The 19,331-nt window shown below is 35.7% G+C and overlaps 1 pseudogene; it reads left to right on the forward strand.

Moving 5' to 3' along the window:
- Positions 1-320: 320 nt before the first annotated feature.
- LOC145111846 (transcription factor MYB44 pseudogene) lies at positions 321-1,592 on the forward strand (annotated as a pseudogene).
- Positions 1,593-19,331: the final 17,739 nt, after the last annotated feature.

Consider the following 19,331-nt stretch of genomic DNA (forward strand, 5'->3'; position numbering starts at 1 on the left):
AAAAAAATTTAAAACAGAAAATAATTATATAAAAAAGAACCCCAAGGCGGGAGAAAACGTACAAGAAAAGATTCAATTTACAAACAATGGAAGGACAAAGAAAAAAAATAGTTATAACAAAATGATTATCTTGGTCATTTCTCTAACTAAATAAATAGTTTAATTTTCTGTTTTTCATAAATCTGTTTTCATGCAGGTTTACAGCCATCACGCACTCGCAATTCAACACGTGTCCACTGCCAGTTGTACAATCATAACTGCCTTTCCGGTTATCGCCTCATCTTTATCTCCCCATCTTCCTCCCCTATATAAAACCCCCACTCATCTTTCCTTCAAATTTCTCGAATTTAATTTTCTTAACCTTTTACTCACCAAAACCCCGATAATCTTTCCCATGATAACCGATCGGATTTAGGGCTTTTCATTTTCTCCACCAGATAGATACAAAATTATTCCAATGGCGGTAGTTAAGAATGACATGGATCGGATCAAGGGTCCATGGAGTCCCGAAGAAGACGACCTCTTACAGACGCTTGTTCAAAAACTCGGTGCTCGGAACTGGTCGCTCATCAACAAGTCGATTCCTGGTCGCTCTGGTAAATCCTGCCGCCTACGGTGGTGCAACCAGCTGTCGCCGCAGGTGGAGCACCGTCCGTTTACGCCGGAGGAGGACGAGACAATCGTCAGGGCTCACGCGCGGTTCGGGAACAAGTGGGCCACCATATCACGGTTGCTCAACGGCCGGACAGATAACGCCATAAAAAACCACTGGAATTCAACTCTAAAGCGTAAGTGTTCGTCGATGTCTAACGATGATTTTTCGTTCCTCGATGGGCAAGATCTGGTGAATTATCAACCGCCATTAAAGCGGTCTGCTAGCCTCGGACCGGATAGTGGTTGCTCGGCGTTGTTTCTGAACCCTAACAGCCCGACCGGGTCTGACGACTTTAGGCATTCGAGTCATCGTCTTCTGAACAATGGTCCGGTTCTGAATGACCCACCGACTTCGTTAAGCTTGTCCTTACCTGGATCTGAACTGAGACAAAAGTTCCTAGAGGAAACTCCGGCACCGCCACCGCCACCGCCACAGGCGACGGCGCTTCAAAGTGGTGGTCCGAATTATGAGTTCTTCAACCCGGAATTAATGGCGGTGATGCAGGAAATGATAAAAGACGAAGTGAGGCATTACATGTCTGGGATGGAGAAAAAGGGGAAGTGCCAGAAAGCTGAAGGTGTTATCGGGAATGCTTTGATTAATCGTATGGGTGTGAACAGAATCGAGTAGTAGTGATTTGGATGAAAATATAGAAAGTGGGTTGGTATTTGGTAATTGCCATTGGTTATGATGATGATAAGCTTCGATTGAGTTATTAAATCAGAAAATTCAATGATTAGGGATTTGGGGTAGTTTGATTTGCATATCTATAATCAGTTTTTTGTTCGTATATACAAATATAATTATGGTGAATTGAATTCTTTCGAAATGGAAATGTTTTCTTTAATAATTTAAAGAAATTTAGGAATAATTTAATAAAATGTTCGAAAATGGATGATCTCTAAAATGAGTGAGCAATGGTGAATTCTTGGGGAAATGGAAATGCTTTCTTAAATTTGTTTTATTTTGTAAACTACTTTTTTTTTTTTTTGTGAAAAATTATTTTGCAACTTAACCTTATAGACAAAAGTAACCTTCCCGCAAGTTATTTCTTCATTTTGAATGTTTAACGAGATTATTCATAAAATAATTTTATAAATGGATAATGATTTTAAAGGATAATATAATTTATATTATATTTATTTATGTTTTTATTTTATATACATTTAAATATTTATATTTTTTTTACATATTTAGTTTCTTATATATTTTTTTTATTTTGTACACATGATATTATGTTTAATGGTTATATGTTTACAAAGTACAAAAACATAAGTGATTAAACCCTATAAAAACATAAATGATTAATTATATATACAAAATAAATATAAGTGCTTAAATCTATATATTTATGTTGCCTTTTAAATCATTATCAATTTTATAAACATATGCATTTTGCAAAATTTGTCATAGAAAATCTTGAATGATTATTTTATAATTTGTTGAGGGTTACTCATTTTCACATTTTGTCATAAAATCTTAATTTTTGTAATTTAACCACTTTTAAAATTCATAATTTTATATATCAACTAACACCTAACAGCTAGTATAGTTAAAAACATTTATGTTAGAATTTTTTTTCCCGTCGCATACCTTCATCCTTTTTCTTTGAGCTTTGATATTATATTGATAATGAACTAAGAAAATAATCAAAGTGGGAATATAATGGAATCAACAAGAGTAAAATTGTAAAAGTGAAGGGACAAGACGTCAAAAATGAAGAGACCATGAAGGAGACCAAAACATGCCCTTAATAAGTTATAATAGACCTATGTCTATATTTAACAGGCTAAAGATATAAACATGAAAAGACTATTAACCAAATTATATATGAATACTGAATATCGTTCTATAGTGACATTTATGACGGTTAAAATCACATTGTATAATATATTGTTATATAGTGACCTAACAACTAAGATCATTTATGATGGTTAATATTACATTGTAAGAATATTGTTATGAGAAATTCAATATTATCTTATATTTTCTTTTTATATATGCTTTTATCTATATTAAAATATTATTAATTCTATTAAATATGACATATGCCATCATTTAACATGAATATAAAGATGAATAAAAACAAAATATAAAAAAAAATATTGCCACGTGGTTTTGTTTAGGGGTAAGTGCGACGGGGTTCACAATGGTTTAGTATGTTTATCACTATGATCATCACTGGCCAAACGATGTGATTATTCAATTTTAGAAATCGAATGACGCGGTTAATGTAATAGTACGATTATGCAGTTATTTTATATAGTTATGGTTGCAGTTTTTAACCGCATGTGTTTGTTGTTGATTTTGTACCTTTTTTGCGGTTTTAAGATTCAATTACTTTTTGGTAGTTTTTAACGACGTTGATCTTGTATCTTTTTTGATAAAAAACAATTAAGATCTTAAAAACACTACTAGGAGACATAAGTGATATTTAGGAATATGTTAGTTTTGTAAAATCCTGATATCATGTACTTCTATTATTTCTTGTATTTTTATAAAAGTGGCTCATTTGGTCCCTTGGAGAAAAAGGCTTGCGATTTTGGTTGTACGCACGATGTTCGTAAGAGTAGGCGCAGCGTACTCATGCAGCTTAGGAACACGGATGATCAGCTAGTATGTTGGACGTACGTGTGGTACGCCGTGCGTACTAGCCCAGTCTTCAAACCCTAATTTTAAAGGTTGCTCCCTATTTAAAGAACATGATGTCCCCATTTGATCATCCTTATCAGCCACCAAACCCTCTCTAAAACCCTAATCCCGAGTTGAGTTGCTTGTGTGAGTTTCTGCAAGTTTTTGAGTGTTCTTGGTGCTTGTAGTGGAAGAATGAGACTAGAGAAGAAGGAGTGGGTGCTATAAAGCTTGTAGATCCAAAAACCTTTCCTCTTTGTGCATCATTTCCAGGTATAAAGTCTATACCTTGGCAAGCTTTTCATTAGATCTTTATGGTTGAAGTTTCATGAATTTTTGTCCCCAAGATTGGACCTTTATGAGTTTGGAGCACTCCAGGAACTTGTAGCCGTCCTTTCATGCATTTTAGGACCTATAGATTCATAAAAATGGTTGTTTAATCATTCCCTTTGGCTCATACATGAGTAAAGTAGCTTAGAGTGTATTAGAAGCTAAAGATTGTTGCATTGGGTCCTTCCTAGCTATGAAAAGGCTTAAAGCCAACGATTTTATGGGTTAAGACATCTTAGAATAGTCAGATCTGAGGTTGGGTTAGTTGTCTTAAGGGATTAAGACACTAAGTTGGTGGAAGTAGAGGTAGACGGAGTACGCTGGGCGTACTCCTGGCAACGCCCCACGTAGCCGGTTCCACTCCCGATGGATTCTGATTTCGTTGTACGCCCCGCTTAAGAAGTGGTACATACAATGTACTCGATGTGCAGTTGACTTTTTTTTTACTTTTGACCTTTGGTCAAGATTTAGGGTTTTAGACCATGAGAAGGGCAAAATAGTCTTTTTACCCTTAGAAGATTTAGTTGTGAGATTTGGAATCGCGAGTGAGTTTTGGACCTTAATTATTAATTAGGGTTAATTATTTTTTTGATTAGACGGAGTCTGGATCCGGCAGTTTGGGTATGTGATTTACTTGTCGTCGGTATCAGGTGAGTCTCCTCACTTATTCTTACCTATGTGGTAGAACAATTGTATCTGTAATGACCAGCTGAGTCTAACTGTTATGATTATGTTATGCTGTTTATATGTGACTGAGACTGCTGATAGCCTCCAGGGTTGTTGATAACCACATGACGTGTTGTTAGCTCACTGAGACTGTTGATAGTCCCCACGGTTGCTGATAACCCATAGTTGTTTATTTATGATGTACTGTATGTGGTATCTTAGGGAACTCACTAAGCTTCATGCTTACAGTTGTTGATTTATATGTGGCAGGTACTTTCGAGGACCGCGGGAAGGCGAAGGTCTGATTGTACACACTCGCTGGGAGATTTACTACTAGGACAGTTTATAAACTCTAATATTTGTGATACTGGTTGTTTGGGATAATTATGTATTTGATAACTTGGTTTGTGAAACCTTAACTTTGGTAAATTAAAAATGAAAATTTTCGGCAAAAATTTGAGGTGTTACAGTTTGGTATCAGAGCCCTAGTTTGAGGGATTTGGATGAACCTCTGGGTGATTCCAAACTCAAACTATGGATCTGAAATTTTTTTAAGAAATCAACAAATAAATGAAGACTTTTACAGGAAAAAAACCCAGAGAAGCAGTGTGTACAATCGATCAGAGCTCGAGCGGTAGTTTCCCAAAAATACCTCAATTTATATTATGAGTAGTGTAGAGCATATATATCTATATGATGAGCTGATAGAATTGCGTGCGAGTTAGTGATAGGCTAAGGAATCTTACAGGAATAGTATGGTAATGTTGCCTGATTTGTGATGCCTTAGCCTAGGAGTTCATTCTTATGAGATTGAATCTGTCTTTACTATTTGCTTAGTGTATGCTACATAGTTGTACATAGTTAGGATTTTATAGCCTCAGAATGCCTGATTTAGCCTTTCTTCATGTTCCTTTTTTGGTTGTGAGTTTGATGTAGGATCATTTATTCGAATGTCTATTGAGTCTCGTATTATGTACAATTGGTATACACGAAGCAAGTAACGAGGACAGCGGAGATCTTGTGAGGCAAAGCAGTGATGGGAGCAGTCTAGAGTCAGTGTCTAGATGCTTATTTGTGGTTCTAAGGAACCAGAAGGACGAGTCCATAGCTGATTTGAGGAGGTAGAGTCCTTGGGTTCCGGATGGGACGACTCGAGACAAATACGGGTTGGTGTGGAAGGTAGTATTGGGCCCATACTACTAGAAACACTGGATCCGTATACGGCGCGAAGAGTAACCTCAAGGAACTAAAGGGCTTGTAGGAGTGTGTGGGTGTCGGTATATGCGTTTTAGCCTGATTTCTGATAATTTTTCTTATGTGTTTCAGTATGGTGGTTACCCGAGGTTCATGCTCCAGTGACCCCGAGAGGCCGAGTGCCAGCGTTGCTGAGATCCGCAGGATTGTTTCCGTGGAGGTGGCTACAGCAATCAGAGAGGCTATTTTGTTGATGTTTGGGTCTATCAAGACCACTCTGATTGAGACTTTTGATGATTGATATGCTTCTGTCACTGAGGATGCTGCTGTCGTATGTAACACCCTGTTTCAGGTCGTTTCATAATTCGGGACCATGACCCGAAGATCAATTATCACAAGGCTTCAAGATTTGGCAACGAGAGGTTTAAACCAATTTGGATGTGGGTAATGTAGATTGTGTGATCCAAGAGTTTGATTTGTGCATTGGATTTAAAGGGTGAAATGGGAAGTAGTGTTTCATACTTCTTTTATGAATTATGGATTCTAGTTCAATGTGTTTTAAGTCAAAAGTAATTAGATAGGGTTGTAGAGCTCCTTAATACATTTTCGTGGATATAAAGATCGTCGAAATCGGAGTTGAAACGAAGAAGTTATGACTGTTTGAAGTTTGGGTGGTTTTAGGCCAAGCTGAGTACGCTGGGCGTACAATGAGGTGTACGCTGGGCATACGCAATCAGTGCCCAAACCCTATTTTCGTGGTTTGATCCCTATTTAAGCTCCTTAACTCCCCCAAAACCATTCCATTCTCAGCCTCCACCTCTCCAACACCTCTTCCATGAAACCCTAACCCTAGTTGAGCCTTGTGAGCTAAAAGAATGTGTTTTTAAGTGCTTTGGAGTATGCATGGTGAACCTTGGAGAAGAAGGAACTTCTTGTAGAAGTGTTTGTTGCATTGGATCTTGTAGATCTGGACTTTGTTCACATTGATCTATCTTCTAGAGGTATAAAGTTTGAATCTTGATGATGCATTTGTTAGATCTAGCTAGTTTTGGGTGTTATGAGCTTTTGGTCATTTTAGTGCATAAAGTTTAGATCTTGAAAGTTTGTGACCTTGTTATGGATAAAGTTGGAAACTTTATCCATTTAAACATCATTGTAATTCAGATATGAAGGTTGGAGACTTGGAATTAACGGATTAAGTTGAAAAAGATGCACTTTTGGTCCCATTTGATGCTTAAAGGCTAGATCTTGGTGGTTTGGACCATTCTAATGGATAAGGTTGGAAACTTTATCCATTATGGAGCTTTTAGGATCCATAAAAATGTGATCTTGATCCTTCTATACCTTCCATGAAAGTGTCATGATGTCTTAATGGATTAATAAGTTAAGGTTTTAGCTTTTGGACCTTTTCTAGACATGAAAATTCATAAAGGTGGAAACTTTATGACTTAGAATGATGTTGTAGGACTAGATCTGAGTGTTGAATGAAAGGACTTAAGAGATTAAGCACTTAATGGAAAAGTGTCATGTGGCCGAGTACGTCGGGTGTACCTTCGAGTACGTTACACGTACTCGTATGGGATCCCAATTCTGGATGGTGAGTACGCCATGCGTATGAGCTGAGTACGTTGGGCGTACTCAGCCTGAAGTTTCACTTGTTGACTTTGACTTTCATTGACTGTTGAATTTTTGACCAAGTTTGACCTTGGGTCAAACTTGAGGGTTTTGGGCTATTAATTAAGATTTTATCTGGTTCTGGTATTAGTGGATTTACGGGTGCAAGCAGTACAGAGAATGGATTGTGTCGTAGTGTTTCAGGGTTCTTCGATTCAGGTGAGTGTTCTCCCGGTGCTCATGAGTCGAAGGCACCAATGCCGGCTCACTAAATTATGTATGTAGGATGCTAGCCGTCTTTGTGACTCTCGCATGTTTGCATGTGCCTGTATGGTAGAGTAGCTATATTTGTGATGACCAACTGGGTCTAACTGTTATTATTGTGTTATGTTGTTTATATGTGATTGAGACTGCGGATAGTCTCTAGGGTTACTGATAACCCACCGGGCGTGCTATTAGCCACTGGGACTGCTGATAGTCCCCAGGGTTGCTGATAACCCATAGTTGTCTATTTGTGTTGTGCTGTATGTGGTATTTTGGGGAACTCACTAAACTTTGTGCTTACGATTTGTGGTTTACATGTTTCAGGTTTTCTTATATTAAAGGAGGGGCACGGCTCTATTGCATCGCATCAATGGGGGGCTTGTGTACTTGATAACTTTTAATGTTACTCTGATAAATGTTTTAAGATATTGCAGTTGTGATTTAAATAAATACTTAAAGTTTCAATATAAAAATTTTGGGTTGTAATTTAGGGCGTTACAAGTTGGTATCAGAGCCTTGGTTTGAGGGTTTGGGTTTAACCTAGTACGTTGGGCGAACAGGTGTATGTTGGGCGTACTAGGCAAGGATAATCTCAGAGATTCAACTTGCTACGTTGGGTGTATCAGGAGTTGTTGGGTGTACGCGATCAGAACCCAAACCCTAATTTTAGAGTTTTGAGCCCTATTTAAGCTCCTTAACTTTCACAAACTATTTCCATTCTCAGCCTCCACCTCTCCAACTGTTGGATTAGTGTCTAAGTCCATAACTATTTTGGTATGTACTTGACCCGATTATGAGCATGGTCCTTTTGGGTTGCCTTCAACATAGCAATATGTAGGATGAACTAAGGAGAGAAAGGTTTAATTATGATTTATTAATATATTATGAGAATAATATATTAAAGGAGAAATCATATTGTTTAATTAATATTAGTCAAGAATTAATAAAGAATTAATTCTGTGGCTAAAAGAGATTAATTAAACTTAGGGGACTGGAATTGTAATTATAGGATAATTGCAATTGGGCTATGGATCACCTTGGAATAATAGGTTGGACGAATTCTATGGGGAAGCCCATTAGAAATCGTCCACGGCATGTTCCAGAAGGGGTTCATGGCTGCTTAGGGCTTAAGCAGTCAAATTAGGGTTTCCTTGTTGGATAACCCTAATAGCCTAAGTATATAAGGAACCCTTGGGCACCAAAAACGTGGCTAACACTTGGATTAGGGTTTCCAGCCGTTTTTGGTGCCTCCTCTCTCTTCTCTCCTTCATCCAATTGCTTAGTGGTGTTTGTGACTCCATTAGAGGTGCAACACTTGAGGCACTAAGCTTTCTGAAGCCAAGGATTGATTGTTATTGCTATATAACAATCAAAGGTAAGATCTAAACCCTAATTTCAGTTATAGTTTATTAGATCTAGGGTTTATAGCTTTAGATGTTCAATTGCATGTTCATTAGACAAACTAGATCCAAAAGCTATTAGGGTTTGCATGTACACCATAGGAATGATGTATTGCTCGAAACTCATCAGTGGTATCAGAGCCTAGGGCTGTTTGTTTGATGTATTTGATGCTATAGTTGATTATTGATGCTAAAAATCGAAAATTTTTGGTTTCTGGGGGCTGGACTCGCCGAGTCCATGGCTGAACTCGCCGAGTCCATAGTGAACTCGACGAGTCAGAGAGTCAGATAGAGCTGTTTTTGGGATTTTGACCTATTTTGGCTGTGGATAGTTACCTAAAACGTTTTTTATTAATAAAATCCGTTTTTTATCAATATTTGGAGATTATCCTTGCCCAAATAGAAGATAATTGTCAAAATTTAGATAATCTTTTGTTTTATTAGATAAAGATTGATTATTTGTAATTTAGATTTGAATTATCTTATGAAAAAGTTTCAATTTTCCCCTTTAGGTTTTATAGTTTAAATTTGAACTTAAATGTTTTGTTTTTGAAATTTAAATAGTTAAACCCAAATGTTTTGAAAAGTTTCAAAACTTGCCCTCGAGTTTTGGAATTTAATTTTTTGATTAAAAGTTAATTTTGAAATATTTAAATTCTAATCCCAAATGTTTTGAAAAGTTTCAAAACTTGTCCTCAAGTTTTGGAATTTAAAAGTTGATTAAAAGTTTAATTTTGAAATGTTAAATTCTAAAACCCTCGTATTTTTGAAAAGTTCAAATTACACCCTTATGGTTTTGTTAATTAATTAAAGTGTATAATTAAAAGAGAGTTAATAAATCCATAAAGTTTTGGTTTACATTTAATTAAATTAAAAGTATAATTAATTAAATTAGACCACCTAGTATTTTAAAAGTTTAAAATACACCCTATACTATGTATATATGACATTAAAAGTCTAATATTATATATGTATAAGTAAACAGTCAGTCTTACCGTTAGTAGGCCTCATTCACGAAGCTGGTCTATAAGGGGTGTTTAAGGAAATTGCCTATAAAATGGCGATTGAATGGGTATCCACTCTTACCCACCGCACTCTTGACTAGTGGAGGGTCGTTAGCCGAACGGGTAGGATAGGACGAAACCTTCCATTACAAGTATAATGAAGTACAAAGTAACTAAATGCTTTTACAAATTCCCAAATCATATTTACTTTAGGCAAAATGTGAAATTGTATGCTAATCCATGGAATTACACTTCGTACCCTTGTCAAACGTTAGTGGAGCGTGTGTGGTTAACCGGCACACTAATTTGGGGTTGACATTGGCAGTGAAGGGTGGCTCGATGTTTATCATAGATCAATGGAGCGTGTGTGGTTAACTGGCACATTGATTAGGAGATAGTATCATTGAGTGCATCACGTAGATTCGTATGGTTATTCACACCTTATTTGTGATCCTCGGCATCCCAGTCACAAATAGAAGGGCATAATCGAGATTAAACACGCCATTGAAAAGTTCAATGAATCTCAAAAGATATAGGAGTTTCAATTCATTTAAAACTTAAATTTCTTTTTCGTTTTTCATGGTGGAAATTGGTAAATCGTCATTTACCTACCTTCAAATATTCTGCAACTAGATTACGACATCCCTCTTCTAGGTTGTAGAGTATTGTGTTGGATCCTATCCTTGATGTTTCGTTTGGGTGTTACATCAAGGATTCTAATAAACTTGACTTGAATTTATCCCGTTTTGTAGATGTCTGAATCTAACAATGGTCTTCCCAAATCCATTGGAACAAGCTTTCCAAATGAAGATGGTGTTCCAAGATACGATCAAGGAAATGAGAGTCATGCTTCACTTCCTCCACCTCCTCCAATTATTCTCCCTAACCCACAAGTTCAAAGGCTTGAAAAGTTTAAGCTCACTCAAGCCCTATTGGCAAGTAAACACGAAGATGGGAAACCTGTGTGTGCACATGTCTTGGAGATAAAGTCACACATTGACAGGTTAAGGATGTTGGGTGTCGAGCTTTCAGGTGAGTTGGCTGTTGACTGGGTTCTTCAGTCACTTCCTGAATCATATAGTGAGTGTTAGATTAATGTCTAAGTCCATAACTATAATTGGTAAGACTTGACCCGACCCGGCATGGTCCATTTGGGTTGCATGACATCATGCATTTGGATAGACTATAATGAGAGAAATAACACTTAAGGTTGGTTAATATATTATAAGTTCTAATATATTAATAAGGTTATTTAATTAGTATTGATCCAGAATTAATTTGGAATTAATTAAGTGATCAAAAGGAGACTAATTAAATATATGGGTTGATTGTGTAAATCATTCATTCTTATATATGTGGGCTTGTGATCCAAGATTCCTTATGTTGGACTAAGTCCATGGGGTGACCCATGGATACTCCATGGAGGTTAAAATCCATGGAGCATAAGGAATGAGTAAAGTTATGAGTTACATGGTGTAACCCTAATAGACACCATATAAAAGAATCCCATGACTCAAGAAATCGTGCACTAATGTGTGAGTGTGAGGGCTAGACGATTTCAAGGAGTGTTCAAGTTTCTCTCAAGTTATTCCAAGTGTATTTGGTGTTGTGTGAACCATTTGAGGTGTCACACTTGGGGCACTAGGCACTCAAGCTTCATGAAGACATTCTACATCAAAGAGGTATGTATTCTATCTTGTTATATTTATTATTTTGTATGCTAGATTAGGATAATACCTTGGATGTTCATAATTGTATGTATAATAGAGAAAACATAGATCCAAGGTATTTAGGGTTGCATGTACACTTAGGAGTGTTAGAATGCTCATAACCCAACAGTGGTATCAGAGCCATGGGTTGTTTTCTGTTATATTCATGCAAATGTTTGATTTTCAAAGTTGAAAAAAAAGAAAAAAAAACATGAAGTTTGTCAAATTTTAAGATAATTACTTGTTTTGTGAAAAACTAATTATTTGTAAAATTTGAATCATTTGCTATATGAGTTGAATTAGGTCAAATTTAGTAAAAGATAAAATGATATGATTATTTTATTAGTTTTAAAAGTTTGATCTAAATGTTTTAAGGAGTTACAAATTTTTCATAAAATTTTGGAGCTCAAAAGTTTTTTTTAAAGTTGTGATCTTAAGTGTTTTGAAACCTCCATAAGTTATGGATATGAAAAGGTTTAAAAAAAATTGATTCAAAGTTTTTATGGAGTTACAAAATTTGGTGTTAATGTTTTAAAGAATTCCATAACTTATTCTTAAGTTATGGAACATGAAAAGTTTCATCATAAAACAAACATTTAACTCCATAAGCTATGGATTACCAAAAGTTTTATGTTTCCTTGATTTATGAGTTAGTTTAGATTAATTGGAAAAAAATTGTGTTTTAGTTGTTTTCAATCCTAATTAATCTAGAGGTAGTTCATAAAATGTGTTTTTGTAGCTTGTCCTCAAGTTACATAAAAGGTCACATTTATGAATCTTAAAACTCATAAAAGTGTCATAGGTTACATAAAAAAAAAATGAAGAGGCTTTTTCATTAAATAGTATTATGACTCCATAACTTGTCCTCAAGTTATGGATGTTTAAGAGTCACTTCTTTAAAAGTGTTATTAAAGAATAAGAGGTTACATAAAAAATGAAGAGTCTTCATTTTAATGAACCATTAAACTCATAAGTTATGAAATGAAAAGTTTTGAATAGTTTCAAAAACTTGCCCTCAAGTTTTGGAATTTGTAAAGTTTTCACTTATGAATCCTTTAATTCCAAGTTAAGCCCTTAGAATTTTAAAAGTTAAAATTCAACCCTTATACTTTATAATATTATAAGTTAATAATATATATGTGTATAAGAGCAAGTCAGTCTTACCATTAGTAGGCCTCATTCACGAAGCCGGTCTATAAGGGGGGTATAAGGTTGTTGCCTATAAAATGGCAGCTTAATGGGTGTCCACTCTCACCCACCGCTTCCTTGATTGGTGGAGGGTCGTTAGCCGAACAGGTAGGACAAGGACTATAATTCTCCCTTCATTAAAAGTATTAATGATAAATACTAAGTAACTAAACCTTTTATTAATTCTCAATCTTAGTTACTTAGGAAAATGTGAATAAGGTGCTAATCCATGAAATTACACTTTGCACTTTGTTTAAACCGTTAGTGGAGCGTGTGTGGTTAACCGGCACACTAACCTGGATTTAACAAAGTAGGCAAAGGGTAACTTAATATTTATCATAATATCGGTGGAGCTCGTGTGGTTAACCGGCACATCGATTGAGGGGTAAATATTAAGGGTACCAAGTATATTTGCATGGTTACTTCACACCTTGTTTTGTGATCCTCGGCATCCCAGTCACAAAACCTGAAGGGCACACTCGAGATTGAAACATGCCATTGAAAAGTTCAATGAATCTCAAAAGATCTAGGAGTTTCAAATCCAATTAAAACTTAATTATATTTCGTTTTTCATGGTGGAAATTGGTAAATCGTCATTTACCTACCTTCAACTATTTTATAACTCGGATTACGGCATCCCTCTTCCAGTTATAAATAGGTTGTTGGATCCTAGCCTTAATATTTCATGTTGGGTGTTATATTAAGGAATTTAAATCAACTATCTTGAATATCTCCCAAAAGATGTCTGGTTCAGACATCTATGATCCTCCCAAATATCTTGGAACTTCACTTCCTCCACCTCCTCCAATTATTCTCCCTAACCCACAAGTTCAACGTCACTCAAGCCCTATTGGCAAGGCAAGGTCTAGGTGTGATCACATCTTGGAGATGTAGTCACATATTGACAAGCCGGGAGAGTTGGGTGTCAAAGTCTTGAGAAAGTTGGTGGCTCAACTACTTTCTAAGTCACATAGTGAGTTCTTTTGGGAATCCTATGAAACAGACTAAGACAAGACCCTTAATGATCTTATCTATTTGCTAAGATCAACTTCCTAAAACGCTATGGACATTGACAATGATGACATTGGATATCCAGTAAAGCTCTCTCTTCCCAATGGAAAGGGATCGGCCATAGTCAACTCGGTTGACCCAATGGTAAAGAGAGAGGCGAAGTCTGAGATAGTCCTATTATCAAGGGTCCATAGGTAACTATTGCCAAAGGAAGGGGCATTGGTTACGAAGCTGCCAAATTTACGTAAGGATGTTAAAGTCAATAAGTTTGGCTCTACTTCAGGTAAAGTCCATTGTCTAACTCTATTAAGTACATGCTGATTCTGATCGCAAAGATGGATTTCAATCGCATGGTTCGGTGATCAGAATTTTGGGCTATTACTTAAGAGTTATGATATTTATATTGCTTAGGAATAGATAACAATAAGGTTTTCATATGGATTGTAAGGATAAGTTTTTCCGCAAAGTTTTAAAATAAAAGAAAAAGGTTTTGATTTTATTTATTTTAAGTATCCTTACAATGGCATTTGTGAAAAGTTGTTGCTTATAAGATTCCATTGATAGCAATATTGGAAAAATGGATTTGATTCTTTCGGTTGTGGTAGTGTCTAATATTACCAAATAAGGAAAGATTCTCATCACCCAAGGTTCAATTGGACCGAAACTTGGAATCATGCAAGTTGTATAGTATGATGAATGAGAACTTTCAGCTTGGAAAATTAAGACTAATTCCTTATGTGAATAAGGAAAGGACTAAGGGATCGAGTACACATTCTTGTGTACTGGTCAAGTCCTCCACAAAAGATCAAGAAGACTATTCGTCATGATTTACTTAAGTTCAGTAAATATGGTTATACTTATAAGTTTAAGTATAAGTCTGTAGCATTGGAGAAGTTTCAATGTGAGACAGAACGAATAAGAAGAATCAAAGAATGGCAGAAAGATAAAAGTTTCTCAAATCTGAAAAGATGGGAGAGTACTTTAGTATCATGTTTATGATCATTTTAATGATTAAGATACCATATCACAATTGGTCCTCTAAAGTCATTTTAGTGCATTCTTATGACTAAGAAGAGGAGTCATGAATTGTTGAAATGGTTAAATCAAAAAGATGAGTCATACTTCGTTCCAAAACAATTCTTAGAGTCATATTCCAAGATTGTAACTTGAGTGACATATCTTAAAGAGGGTTTGTTAACACTAGTCAAATGTAAGAGTAAAAGGTTATCTACTCTTGTACATTTGAAATTGGTAAGTTGTGATGTTTTAGATAAAACAGAGACCAACTTAGGCCAATTGTGTAAAGTGTTAGTCTTGATAAAGAATCCGCACTATCTCTTGAATATTTGACAAGGGAGTCTTATATGTCAAGAGGACAGTGGGAGTCTTAAAGCTCTTGAAAGTTTCAAGACTTAATCAAGAATAAAACCTAAAGTCCTTCACTAGCACACGACTTGAGGTTTATAACCTATCGTGTTGAAATTTTTGTGCCTATTCAAGTTGGCTTTGCATAGGAGTTCTGAGAGTTCTCAATTGGTTGCACAACTACTTGGAAGCAATGACAGGCACCTAAGCTGCCAAATGGCAAGAATTTAAGATTGCACAAGTTTAATCAATATGAGTTTGGATTTGTCACTAACCTTGTCTTGTGATTATGGTTTTGACAAATTCACATGGATAAGAACACATACACTATTAAATCTAAGTGTCATAAGGTTTCTCTCCGATTCATGAAAATGATGGTGAGGAAACACTTTCACTAAGTAGATTTTAGCTAGATAGCAATTGTGATATTTGCATTCTCAAAGTCGTTAGTGGAGCGTGTGTGGTTTACCGGCACACTAACATGGACTTGTGAGAAGTGGCAAAGGTCTAAACAATTGAGACTATGATTACGGCATCCCTTTTCATAGTTATAAAATTGTTTAGACACACATGTGAGCTATCTAAGAGAGGTGTATGATTTTGATAAAGTTTTATCAAAACAATCTAGTATCAGAAATCTGAACTTTGGTAAGAAAGTCAGCTGATTTCTGAGTACATGTCAAAGCTAGTGGGAGCATAAGTGTTATGCTAATAATCATCATGTTAGTGGGAGCATGATAATTATGAAAAAGGTTGCAAGTTAGCAATGTTAATTATAGAAAACAAAAGTTTCAATTCGTGAGGTTGCAGGGGTTGAAAAAGTTGTTTTGATATAATTAAGGGAGAGCAAATTATACTTCATTTCAATTCTAAAAGCTTAGATTGAGATTTTAATCGTATTTAATCAAGGATATATATATATATATATATATATATATGAATTTCATGTTGGAATGGCTCAACATAAGGAAATTCTATATATGGGTCCATTATTTGCGTTCTAAAATTCGATTATGATTACGGCATCCCTTTTCATAATCTGAATTTTGAGAACTTGGCAAATTGAAATGGAAATATTATAGCAAAAGACTGGTTTAGTCTTTATGTGAGACATCATGAATCGTGTCCCATATGCTTCGGATATAGGATCGATTACATGTGCTATATTCATCATTTCTAAAATTTTCCAAATGCCTGGGGCATTATGAAGGGAAAAGGTCTAGAATTGGATATGACTAAAATGATTAAGCAATTGTCGAGGACAATCTAAGGTTTACCAAAGATTGGTTGCTCAAGGACAGTTGGAAGTATAATGTTAATTCTGGAAGGACCATATTGACATAATCTGTAAGGAGGCAACTCTTGTTCAGAAGTGATAGTCAAAATGGAATATGGAAATGTTTCAAAGTTAGAAATTATTCAATCTGTGTAAGATTAGGAAACTTAATGAAAGAAGGATGTTTCCAAGGAGCTGATCTCCTTTGGAATGCTCTGTAATGATTGTTGTCAAGTCTTTCTCACTTCGTGCATAATCATTAAGAGGATCAATGCATATAAGTTTAGAATCTAACAGATTTCAGTAAATGGCATGAATTTGGAATTCTTGCATTTGCAGTAAGGATTTGGGACTGTGAAAAGAGGATCATTGGAGTGATGTTCAATTGATCTATTTTACAAAGTAAAGATCATAGACAAACATAGTATGCATACTTGGTGTATGGCATGACTAGTGTTTAGAAAACATAGTGTACATGCTTGGAGCATGGGACAACTATTGTTTTAAATTCAAGTATAAAGTTGATAAAACCGAAACAATGAATAATGAGTAATCAGTATGGTGATAAATAAAAGTGTTTATTTATATTCATAGGGTTTGATACCATATTTGATTCATTTATTCTTGTGTTTCACTTTGCATGTTTTGACTTCCAGAATAACTAAGTCGCTCTTCCTGAATGATTAAGTTATTCAAACCATCCACAGTCGGTCATATGTTGGAAGTAGATATGAATCAAGACTGTCATGGGTTGGTTTATAGAGGTCCAAGTTGGTGGACAAAAGTGGTGCTACAACACTCATGAGTGCTCATAAGTTCTGAGTATTGGATTCAACCCGCGCTCATTTGAATCACTTCATGGATTTTATCACGAGTGATCATGAGACGATAATATCTTATATTCTTCAAACCTAGAGATATGATTTGTTACTATGAGTTGGTTATACATTGATTGCACGAAAACGCATTGGTAACTCGATGTTATAAAACGTGCCTTTGTGTATGATTCAACAAGTAGTAGAACAAGCCATATGAGTCGAAGTTTATCCATTCCTTTTACCTTCGGGATAAAAGCGATATCTGTGGGCCCCTCGATGATTTAAAGATGATACATGTGAGTGCTTGGCCAAGCCAGGACTGATTTGATTTGTTCAATCAGTTAGTCATCATGAATCGGAAATCGGGAAACAACAAATGGACAGAGAGAATGATTGATAATCCATGTCTCAGTCCATATGATATCTAGAATGGAGGAATATATGATCCCTTATCTAATGGACAAGTCATTGACAAAGGTCAGAGTTCATCGACAAGGTCAGAGTTCGACAGAAGCTTTTGAGAGCTACGATTGCTGATCGGTTCCTGAAGTCATACGCAATAATAGTTTTAGACTTATCCAAGTGGGAGACTGTTGGATTAATGTCTAAGTCCATAACTATAATTGGTAAGACTTGACCCGACCCGGCATGGTCCATTTGGGTTGCATGACATCATGCATTTGGATAGACTATAATGAGAGAAATAACACTTAAGGTTGGTTAATATATTATAAGTTCTAATATATTAATAAGGTTATTTAATTAGTATTGATCAAGAATTAATTTGGAATTAATTAAGTGATCAAAAGGAGACTAATTAAATATATGGGTTGATTGTGTAAATCATTCATTCTTATATATGTGGGCTTGTGATCCAAGATTCCTTATGTTGGACTAAGTCCATGGGGTGACCCATGGATACTCCATGGAGGTTAAAATCCATGGAGCATAAGGAATGGGTAAAGTTATGAGTTACATGGTGTAACCCTAATAGCCACCATATAAAAGAATCCCATGGCTCAAGAAATCGTGCACTAATGTGTGAGTGTGAGGGCTAGACGATTTCAAGGAGTGTTCAAGTTTCTCTCAAGTTATTCCAAGTGTATTTGGTGTTGTGTGAACCATTTGAGGTGTCACACTTGGGGCACTAGGCACTCAAGCTTCATGAAGACATTCTACATCAAAGAGGTATGTATTCTATCTTGTTATATTTATTATTTTGTATGCTAGATTAGGATAATACCTTGGATGTTCATAATTGTATGTATAATAGAGAAAACATAGATCCAAGGTATTTAGGGTTGCATGTACACTTAGGAGTGTTAGAATGCTCATAACCCAACAGTGAGTTCGTAAGAAAGTACCATATGATGGAATACGACGTGACCCTCATTGATCTCACCTATTTGCTTATGGCTGTTGAATCAGCAATGATTTGGCGTGCTGGTCAAGCAAATTTGTCTGGTGAATCAAACTCCCAAACTTCATGGACACTGGCAACATTGGAAGTCCAGAAAGGACTAAGCATGAGATTGTCCCATGTGCTGTGCCAAAGGAGTCCATTTGCTTTTATTGCCTAGAGAAGGGGCATTGGAGACGAAGCTGCCCAAACTACCTGAGAGATCTAAGAGATGGGAGAGTCAAGGAATATGGCTCTACTTCAGATAAAATCCATTATCTAACTCTGTAAGTTCCTATTCTTTGATTCTTGATACATGATGTGATAAGATTACATTTTGATGTTTTGCAGGATCGAAAAAAAGAGAGGAAGCTTAAGGAAGAAGCATGCTGAATCTGATCATGAAGAAATGGATTTCAATCGCATGGATTCAAAGATCAGATTTTTGAGCTGCTAATCTAGAGTTAGGATAAAATGATAAGAAATATGAAATAGCGTAGTTTTTCAGTTGAATTGCATTGTAAGGACTAATTTTTCCGCAATAAAATAAATTTTGATTTTGTCTTATTTATTTATCCTTGCAATGGTGTGTATGAAAAATTGATGTTTAATTGTTTCTATTATTAGCAATAATGGATTTGATTCTTAATTATGTTATTTGTGGAAATGTCGAGAATTTGCCAAATAAGGGAAGATTCTCATCGTCCAAGTTTCAATTGGACAGAAACTTAGAATCATACAACTAGGTTGCGTGATGAATGAGAAACTTCATATTTGGAAATTAGACTATTTTGACAAAGTGTCAAG

This window comes from Lactuca virosa, chromosome 1 (assembly GCF_052849685.1).
Source record: "Lactuca virosa cultivar CGN04683 chromosome 1, Lactuca_virosa_CGN04683_v6, whole genome shotgun sequence".
Taxonomy (NCBI): Eukaryota; Viridiplantae; Streptophyta; class Magnoliopsida; order Asterales; family Asteraceae; genus Lactuca; species Lactuca virosa.